The 10,052-nt window shown below is 52.7% G+C and overlaps 1 long non-coding RNA gene across 1 annotated transcript; it reads right to left on the reverse strand.

Moving 5' to 3' along the window:
* Positions 1–273: 273 nt before the first annotated feature.
* Positions 274–8,409, reverse strand: LOC107112958. Its single transcript, XR_001482600.1, has 3 exons — positions 8,379–8,409; positions 793–912; positions 274–445 (listed from the first exon to the last, which is right to left on the reverse strand). It is a non-coding gene; the product is annotated as an uncharacterized LOC107112958 (long non-coding RNA).
* Between the last annotated feature and the right edge of the window lie 1,643 nt (positions 8,410–10,052).

Raw genomic sequence — 10,052 nt, forward strand, 5'->3', positions numbered from 1 at the left:
GGTTTCTCCCCTGTGTGGGTTCTCTGATGCTGTTGAAGTTGGCCACTCCGACTGAATTTCTTTCCACACACCACGCACTCAAAGGGCTTCTCCCCTGTGTGGGTTCTTCGGTGCTGTTGAAGAGTGCTACTATGACTGAACCTCTTTCTGCATTCTAAGCATTCAAAAGGTTTCTTCCCTCTGTGTATTCTTTGGTGCACAAGGAGCTGTGATCGATTTCTGAAGTCCTTTCCACACTGAATGCATTTACTTCCCTTCATTATCTTGGGGTTTGGCAAATATACATGACCCTTTCTTCCATCTTTCTTCTCAATCGTATGGCCGCCTTTCTTCCTCCTTGGTCTGCCTCGATTCCTAATGTTTTCTTTCAAATCTTCATTTTTAACTGTATCTGCCCTTTGCTGATGAAGTCCCTCACCCTCCTCATTCCTCTGATCATCCTCTCCTGGAATAAACAGATATCCTGTTAGCACCTAGGAGGGCTGGTATGGTTCAAAGGCAGTAGGAAAGGACTGACCGCCCTTTGCCTTGCGTGATATTAACCACCACCCTCCACCTTTCTCCAGAATATATAGTATTTAAGGATACCCCACCCACCCCAAGAACCACAGCGAAGCTCTTGCCGAGAAAGAGTTTCCAAGCCTCCAGATTTCAGGGCCCCAGAAGTCCTCTCTCCCCTCCCTCGTTACCCAGCAGGCTGTATGACTGTCCCAAACCAAATGCTGCTGAGAAGTGAATCCCCCATGGCCGTTCCTTGCTTGTTCCCTTGACGTAACCGTGAAGGATACTCACTCTCAGGCAGCTCATCAGGGAAGGAGATATGATCTTGAAATTGTCTTGAGGAACTCTCCAGCCTTTCTTTGGATGCGAGGCCGTTGTCTGTCTCCACCATAGTCTCTCGTATAGTTCTAGCTTTTTCACAGAGAGAGAGAGAGAGAGAAAATGATCATCCTTATAGAAGGAAGGAAAGAGATTGAAGAGTAAATATTCTTCTGGAGGGATGGAACCAGGGTCAAGATGAAAGCCCACAATCCCAACCAGTTTAAGGGGGATGGATCTGTGAGGCAAAGCTCCCTTCTTCCCCCAAGGGTTCACATGATTATTAAGTGGACTGCTCTGACTTGCAGGTGTTTGTGATTTGAGTCTCCCTGCAGCTAACCTTCTGATCTTCTTCAAGGCCAGACTCCAGAGTGTGGTCATTGGTTAATCGTGAGCACCTGTAAGCAGTTGTGTAAACGGGAGGGAGGGGGGGATTAGGAGGGTGCTGACTGTCCGCTAGGCCTCTGTCTTTCCTAGCTGCCATGGGAGTGAGGGGTGACTCTGGAATGTTAACCTTCAACTCTGCCATGTCTTCGATGTTTCCATGATCTCTTCTGCCCAAAGTGACCACAAAAAGAAGCCAGCACCCCAGACCCAAGGAGTCCATGCGAGAATGGTGGATGAGGCAAGGTGTGTGCCTGAGCTCTGGAGAACCAGATCAGTACGCCACTTTGTGCCCAGCCAAACGGACAGCCCGGCCAAGGGGGGAGAGCAGCCGCGAGATGCAGCTCTGAGGTGCAGCCAAAACCTGGAGGAGCACAGCTCACGCAACCGAAGGCTCTCCAGCAGAGATCGTGTGCCCCAGCCGGCAGGGAAAGGCCGGGACCTGCTGTAAGAGGCACGACCCAGCAGGTCCAAAAACAGGCAGCGCCACGTTCGGTGAGCAACACTCCCACTGCCATGTTTTTCATGACTATGTCACTCAAAAGCCCCGAGATGGGCACCCAAGTGAGGGTGCGGCCTGTAGTGGACTCTGGGTGTGCTGCTAGAGACTTAGCAAGCCTGGCCATAGTCACGGGGTTGGGGGTTCCAGTGCAAACGCTTCAAGAGTGACTCATCTTTACCCAAACGGATGGCTCCACTATGAGGGAGGCGTGCAAATACCAGACTGTACCAGTGATAATGGGGACGGGGAGCTCCCACCGGGAGCAAAGAGCGTCTGTCATAAATCCTATGGCCAGATTTCCCATGGTGCCAGGGAACCCCTTCCTGCGAGACCACGGCCCCCATATACAGTGGGGTGCAGGCGTGTTACATTTTCCTGACCCCAAATGTGATGGACATGCGTGGAAAGTGGAGAGGCTGCCCTCCCTGAGCGAGCTTGTCTAGCCCAAGAAGAGCTCGATTCCATCCCGGAGGAGTACGGAGACCTCGCCCGGGTGTTTGAGGAAGAGGAGGCAGATAAACTCTCCCCCACACACACACCGTAATGCAGACTGTGCCACAGAGATTTTACCGGGGCATTATATGCCGAAAGGAACTTGTGGAAGGTTCTTGTAGAAAGAAAAAGAGGAGCTGCGGTCGTTCACTGACAGAAACTTAGCATGGGGGTTCATCCGACCTGCCTCCTCGCCTTTAGGGCTCCTGTCCTCTTCTGGAAAAAGAAGGACAGGGGGTTGAGGCTATGTACGGATCGTAGGGGTTTGAACGGTGTCTCTACCACCAACGACTACCCTCTCCCGCTGATCAAAGACCTTTTGGTTGAAGTTACCCAAACGGATGGCTCCACTATGAGGGAGGTGTGCAAATACCAGACTGTACCAATGATCATGGGGACGGGGAGCTCCCACCGGGAGCAAAGAGCGTCTGTCATAAATCCTATGGCCAGATTTCCCATGGTGCCAGGGAACCCCTGCCTCCGAGACCACGGCCCCCATATACAGTGGAGTGCAGGCGTGTTACATTTTCCTGACCCCAAATGTGATGGACATGCGTGGAAAGTGGAGAGGCTGCCCTCCCTGAGCGAGCCTGTCTAGCCCAAGAAGAGCTCGATTCCATCCTGGAGGAGTACAGAGACCTCGCCCGGGTATTTGAGGAAGAGGAGGCAGATTAACCCCCCCACCACCACCGTAATGCAGACTGTGCCACAGAGATTTTACCGGGGCATTATATGCCGAAAGGAACTTGTGGAAGGTTCTTGTAGAAAGAAAAAGAGGAGCTGCGGTCGTTCACTGACAGAAACTTAGCATGGGGGTTCATCCGACCTGCCTCCTCGCCTTTAGGGCTCCTGTCCTCTTCTGGAAAAAGAAGGACAGGGGGTTGAGGCTATGTACGGATCGTAGGGGTTTGAACGGTGTCTCTACCACCAACGACTACCCTCTCCCGCTGATCAAAGACCTTTTGGTTGAAGTTACCCAAACGGATGGCTCCACTATGAGGGAGGTGTGCAAATACCAGACTGTACCAATGATCATGGGGACGGGGAGCTCCCACCGGGAGCAAAGAGCGTCTGTCATAAATCCTATGGCCAGATTTCCCATGGTGCCAGGGAACCCCTGCCTCCGAGACCACGGCCCCCATATACAGTGGAGTGCAGGCGTGTTACATTTTCCTGACCCCAAATGTGATGGACATGCGTGGAAAGTGGAGAGGCTGCCCTCCCGGAGGGAGCCTGTCTAGCCCAAGAAGAGCTCGATTCCATCCTGGAGGAGTACAGAGACCTCGCCCGGGTATTTGAGGAAGAGGAGGCAGATTAACCCCCCCACCACCACCGTAATGCAGACTGTGCCACAGAGATTTTACCGGGGCATAAGATGCCCAAAGGGAACCTGTATGCCATGAAGAAGGGAAAGAAGAGCTGTGGAAGTTCACTGACAGAAACTTAGCACGGGGGTTCATCCGACCTGCCTTCTTGCCTTTTAAGGCTCCTGTCCTCTTCTGGAAAAAGAAGGACAGGGGGTTGAGGCTATGTACGGATCATAGGGGTTTGAATGGTGTCTCTACCACCAACGCCTACCCTCTCCCGCTGATCAAAGACCTTTTGGTTGAAGTCACGAGGGACAAAATCTTCTCAAAGTTGGATCCGAGAGACACCGACTTCCGAGTGTGCATTCGAGAGGGGGATGAGCACAAAACAGCATTTTGTGTAACCTGACTCCTGACGACGGCTTCTGAAACTCTGACTGCAAATCTCCGATAACCTTAAATTGTGTATTGACCTGATATTTGAACTCTGCTCTCGTTTCTCTGCCTTATCTGGTGCCCTGACCTCAGCCTGTGTTTTTGGATTTTCCGTGCCCTGCCTGAGCAATCGTGACACTTAAGACGTTGTATGAACAGCGGCTTTTTGCCAGGCTTTCTAAATGTGAATTCCACAAGAAGGAAGTGGACTTCCTAGGTTACCAAATCTCTGGAAAGGGGTTGACGATGGACCCCCATAAGGTGGCGGATGGGGTGAACCGGGAGAACCGGGAGGCCCCCCCGCACTAGAAGGAAACTCCATTCTTGGGCTTTGCCAATTTCTACCGTCCCTTCATCCTCAACTTCGCTCAAGTGAGTTTGCCCCTCACAGATTATTTAAAGACAAAAGGGAAGGGACTAAGAAAGCACGAAGCCAAGTGCCAAACTGAATTGGATGCCAGAGTGCCAACACTCTTTTGATAAACTCAAAGAGCCGTTTACCTCTGAGCCTTTCTTGCACCATCCCAATGAAAATAAAATGTTTGTGGTCCAAGTTGATGCTTCGGCTGTTGCTATGGAGGGAGACGATCCTACAGAATTTCCAATTACTCCTCCATCCAACAGAAAGCAGATGAGTGTTGGTATCAAGGGGACAAATTGTTTGTGCCACTGGCCCTGCTGGGGAGGTGTTGCATTTCGGGCATGAAGCCAAGCTGGGCGGACACTTTGGTTATTTCAAAACCCTTCACCTCCTTCAGTGGCAGTTTTGGTGGCCGCACATGCAAACTGACATTTCCCAATATGTGAGGTCCTGCGAAACCTGTTTAATGGGAAAACAGAGGCCGAGCAAACCTCTGGGGACGCTCTGCGCCCACTAGAGACTCCTGGCCAACCCAGGGAAGCTATTTCCATGGACTTTATTACTGACTAGCCTCCAAGCAAGGGGAAAACGGCGATCTGGGTGATTGTAGACCCGTACTCCAAGCAGGCTCATTTCATCCCGTGTAAAACTCTGCCAACCACCAAGGCATTGGCTAAACTGTTCACGCACCACAATGTGAGATTGCATTCTATTCCTAACAAAATAATTTCAGACCGGGGAGCTCAGTTTGTTGCCAAGCTTTTCAAAGAGCTCCTACAGGTTCTGGGCATTGAGAGGGGTCTCAGCAGTGCCCACCACCCTGAGACTGATGGGCAGACTGAGCGTGTCAACCAAACAGTGGAACAGTTCCTTCGGTGTTTTACAAATTATTTAACAGGACAATTGGGCTGAGTTGCTGCCCTGTGCTCTACGGGACTGTCTCCCTTTAGAGCAATGCATGGCTACAAGGGGGCTCCCCTGCGTACGTTGGGGACTCCTGACCCCAGTCCGGGAGATCTCCAGACCCGGTGGCAAAGCCTACAGGAACAAGGGTCTGTGATCCAAAAGACTTTAGCTAAAGCCAAAGCGGAGTACAAAACCCAAGCCAATAAGGGGCGTGCTCCAGGGTGGGATTTACAGCCAGGAGACTCGGTGTCCTTATCCACTAAGAACTTGAGAGGACTCCAGCTCAGGAGGAAATTGGGCTGGAAGTATATTGGTCCCTTTAAGGTCTTGCGTAAAATGAATGATGTGACTGTTGAACTTGAATCACCCAAGACCCTTAAAGATGTGCATCCTGCATTTCATTTCAGCTTGCTGAAGAGAGACCCGGGACCGAACAAGTGGAGACCTCGACCACCTGCCCCTCGGCCTCTGATGATGAATGGTGAGCCACATCAAGAGGTGACTGAAATCTTGGACTCTAAACTTACGCCTGTTTCTCATTATCATCTGATTAAACAGAAGGACTTTGACCTCTCACATAATAAATGAGTACAAGATTGTCATGTTAATGCCCCTAAACTTGTGCGTGCCTTTCCCAGAATGTATCCAAACAAACCTGGTGGATGAGATCTTTGGAAGGGCAGTATGCCAGCTAGGCCTCTGTCTGTCCTAGCTGCCATGGGAGTGAGGGGTGACTCTGGAATGTTACCTTTCAATTGTGCTGTGTCTTCAGTGTTTCCATGATCTCTGTTGCCTAAGCATTTGACCTTCATCGCCTGGTGTTGTATTTCTCCTGGGAAGTAGGGCCCGTTACTTTGGCAGGCTTCGACCGGGCTCCTTATTGGCCCTAGGCCATCAGGGGGTCTGCTTGAATCCTGTATATCTGTCTGCCTCACATGTTTTCTCTTCAGTTCTAACAGGAAATGGTTAAGATACTCTGCATACTCTCAACGTCTCAATAAATTTTACTTCTCTGAATGAAAGCTGTTAGGCACTGAGTGCTGCAGGAGTCGGACACTGATAGCCCATGCTAACTGTATACACGTACCTTCCTAGTACGCCTTGATATCTTCTTGCTCCATCACAATGTAGAGTAGAGTAAGTTTGGCTACAGCTGGAATACTTCCGCTGCAACAAGAGGTGCCATCTTATACCAAGTGTTTCATTAGCCCCTTAAGGACTAAGAAAATATGTGGCGGAGTAGGAGCTTTCATGAGTCACTGCTCACTTCTTCAGATATTGCTGGAAGCTGCCCTGAGTCCTGCTTGCAGGGAAAGGAGCGGGATGTAAGCTGAGCAACTATCTGAAGAAGGGAGCCGTGAGTCACAAAAGCTCCTCCCCCGCCACACGTTTCCTTAGTCCTGAAGGTGCTCCTGGACTCTGGCTCTTTTCTACGCTGCAGACAGACAAACGCGGCCACCCATCTTCAGAACATCAGAACATCAGAGACGCCAATGTTGGATCAGGCCAAAGGCCCATCCAGTCCAACACTCTGTGTCACACAGTGGCCAGAAATACCAGTGCCATCAGGAGGTCCAGCAGTGGGGCCAGGACATTAGAAGCCCTCCCACTGTTGACCCCCCCCAAGCACCAAGAAGACAGAGCATCACTTGCCCCAGAGCCCCTAGCTATACCTTGTGGCTAATAGCCACTGATGGACCTCTGCTCCATATGCTTATCTAATTCCCTTTTGAAGCCGTCCATGCTTGTAGCACCCACCACTTCCTGTGGCAGTGAATTCCAAGTGTTAATCACTCTTTGGGTGAAGAAGGACGTCCTAGATAGAACCGTTGGCTTCTCTTGTTTTTCTGCTGCTAAGTTGATGAAACTATGTTGTTTGGAGATGACTGACTTTTAAAATAATTTAAAGGAGTCTGCTTTCCTTGTGTGCCCCCTCCTCGTGAACCCACTGAACTGGGTGCTGCTCAGGTACAAGGAGTGGTGGCCCAGGGGGACCCAGGCTTCGGTTCCTGACAGGATCATTTCCAGTTCAGAGGCAGAGCATTGTTTGTAACCCCACCCGGGGAGAAGGGTGTGTCGTAAAGACTGGCCACAGAGAAATGAGGATGTGGCCCCTTCCAGAGTCTTTCTCAGGGCCTCTCATCATAAGAACATAAGAAGAGCCCTGCTGGATCAGACCAGTGAGAGTTCATCTAGTCCAGCATCCTGTCTCACACAGTGGCCAACCTCTGGAGGGCCAACAACAGGGCACAGAGGCCGAGGCCTTCCCCTGAGAAGAACCCCAGAAGAGCCCTACTGGGTCAGACCGGAGAGGTCCCATCTAGTCCAGCCTCCGGCCTCACACAGGGGCCAGCCAGTTCCTCTGGAGGGCCAGCAACAGGGCAGAGAGGCTGAGGTCTTCCCCTGGTGTCACCTGGGATTCAGAGGTCTACCACTTCTGAACATGGAGGTTCCATTTAGTCCCTATGGCTGCTAGCCCCCGATAGACCTCCCCATGTCATCTCAGCCACCCTACCCATCCCTCCATCATGTGGCAGGGAGTTCCACCGGCTGTGCGAAGAACTGCTCCGAACCCTGCCGGCAGACCATTAGAATGCTGCCCAGACCACTTGGCTGTCGTTTGCGAACTGCCCGGCCCCCCTCCCGAGGCCCCCGGGTGGGCGCGGGGAAAAGGCTGGGCGGGCCGGTGAGCCCTTTAAGGGGCGAGCGAGGCGTCACCCTCCCAGCCAGGCTGCACCAGCCGCTCCCATATGAAATCTCCTTTGCCTCAGGCCAGGAGACCTTCTCTGGCATGGGTGATGGGAACAACACTGGCCTCAGTCACCCCTGGGCAAGAACACACACACACGAACAGCACATGGAGCTGCCTTCTGCAGAATTCAGACCCTTGGGCCACTGAAGTCAGTCTTATCCACTCAATCCAGCAGTGGTTCTCCAAGGGCTCAGGAAGAGGTCTTTCCCATCACCTCCTGCCTGTTCCTTTTAACTGGGGATGCCGGGGACTGAACCTGGGACCTTCCGCAGGCCAAGCTGAGGCTCTGCCAGTGAGCCACAGCCCCTCCCCAGGTAGTGGGACAGGCCTCAGAACGGTGTGTTGCTGTTCAATATTCTGATTCATGCCTCATCCCAAAGGCAGCAATTTGCACCTTTGGCACCCATGAGAGATCCTTACCCAGAAAGGCCACATTCCCATAGTTCTCCAGCATGACTTCCCTGTGCAGAGCTCTCTGTCCCGGATCCAGCAGGGCCCACTCTGCCTCCGTGAAAGAGACGGACACCTCCTCAAAGGAAAAGGGACCCTGAAGGAAAAAGAGGATTCCCTCGTCAGGGATCAGGACAGGCAAAGATTGCACACGGGAAGGGATGGTACGGGGAAAGGGAACGGCGTTCAGAGGGTCTCTCGCCCGCCCACCTTGTAGAAACTGGAGGAGCAAAAGACCCCCTGGGAACGGAGGAGGGACCGAGGCTGTCCGCCCCGCTCATCTCGCCTACCTGGACTGGAGGGGCAGCAGCTGTTTCCACACCTCTGAAGAGACAATGGCTCAGCGGCATCTCTTCACTGCCTGTTCCGGAGACAAAGAAGGGAGGGAGGAAGTTTGCTTGTTTCTTTCCTGCTTCACACACATACCCCCTTCCCCAGGAGTCTGAAACCTTTCCCTGGCAGCACACTCAGTTGTTGGAAGCTGCCCTGAGCCCTCCTTGCAGGGAACGGAGCGGGATACAAGTTGAATAAACAAACAAAGTAACAAATTATTCAGGAATTTTATTAAATTCTGACAGAGGCAGAAGAGAAGCACCAGGTGCCTCTGAACCTGGCCTACGGGGAGGGGAAGAGGGGGGGGGAAATGACGATACAGGACGCCGCACCTTGTGGCCGAAGGGGCCTGCCCTCCAAGGGGTTCCCACCTCCCTGGAGAGGCTTCTCTTTCTCTCTCCCTCTCCAGGAACCCACCACCAACACCTGCCCTCTGAAAGGAATTGCCCCACAGGAGGGTCAGGACTCCCTGCTTCCTTTCCAAGCTGTGAGGCCTGGCCTTGGTGTCTCCCGCTGCCCAGCGTCTGGTCAGCATGGGGACAGTATTTCATTCTTCTCCTGAGTCTGAATTCTCTACCCATCAAATTCACAGGGTGCCCCAATCTCACCCAGGCACAATGAGTCCTCCTCACCTCCGGAGAGGGCATCTTGGGCACGCTCCACGTCCTGCGCCCTCTGCCCTTGCTCCAAGGAAGCTCCATCCGCCTCAGGGAGTGTACCTTGTATCTTCAGAGAAGGTCCCCATGTCTGAAACAGCAGCGAGGGAGAGGGGTAAGAGATGGAATGGAAAAGGGACCAAGGAATGGATCCTGCCCCACTCCCAGACTCTGCACCCTTCCATCAGCAGACCTGGTGAGTTATCGGGAGGAATAAGAAATTCTCTCGTAGAAGAGAAGAGGCTGCTGAAGGAGGCCGTTAAACCTCCCATTTGGATGATTAACACTTGGTCACATGTCTGGCAGGGAACCTTTAGGATAAGGCCAGATATATCCTTGTTTGAGCTGGAGATATCTGGAGGGAATCCCCTCACCTGTTCTGCCTGCCTCTCCTCCTCTGCCTGACTCAGGAGGAAACCTTCGGCCAGGGCCACCGCCTGGGAACTGGTCTCCGGCCCACACCCTCTGACCCAGCCCTGCATTTCCTGGGGCAGGAGAGTCAGGAACGGCTCCAGGATCACCAGGTCCAGGATCTGCCTCTTGGTGTGCGTCTCCGGCTTCAGCCACTGGCTGCAAAGTCCGTGGAGCCGGCTGCAAACCTCTCGGGGCCCGTCGGCCTCACGGTAGCGGAACTGCCGGAAGCGTTGGCAATGTT

The sequence above is a fragment of the Gekko japonicus genome, unplaced genomic scaffold, assembly GCF_001447785.1.
Source record: "Gekko japonicus isolate JY-2015 unplaced genomic scaffold, Gekko_japonicus_V1.1 scaffold7220, whole genome shotgun sequence".
In the NCBI taxonomy this organism is placed as follows: Eukaryota; Metazoa; Chordata; class Lepidosauria; order Squamata; family Gekkonidae; genus Gekko; species Gekko japonicus.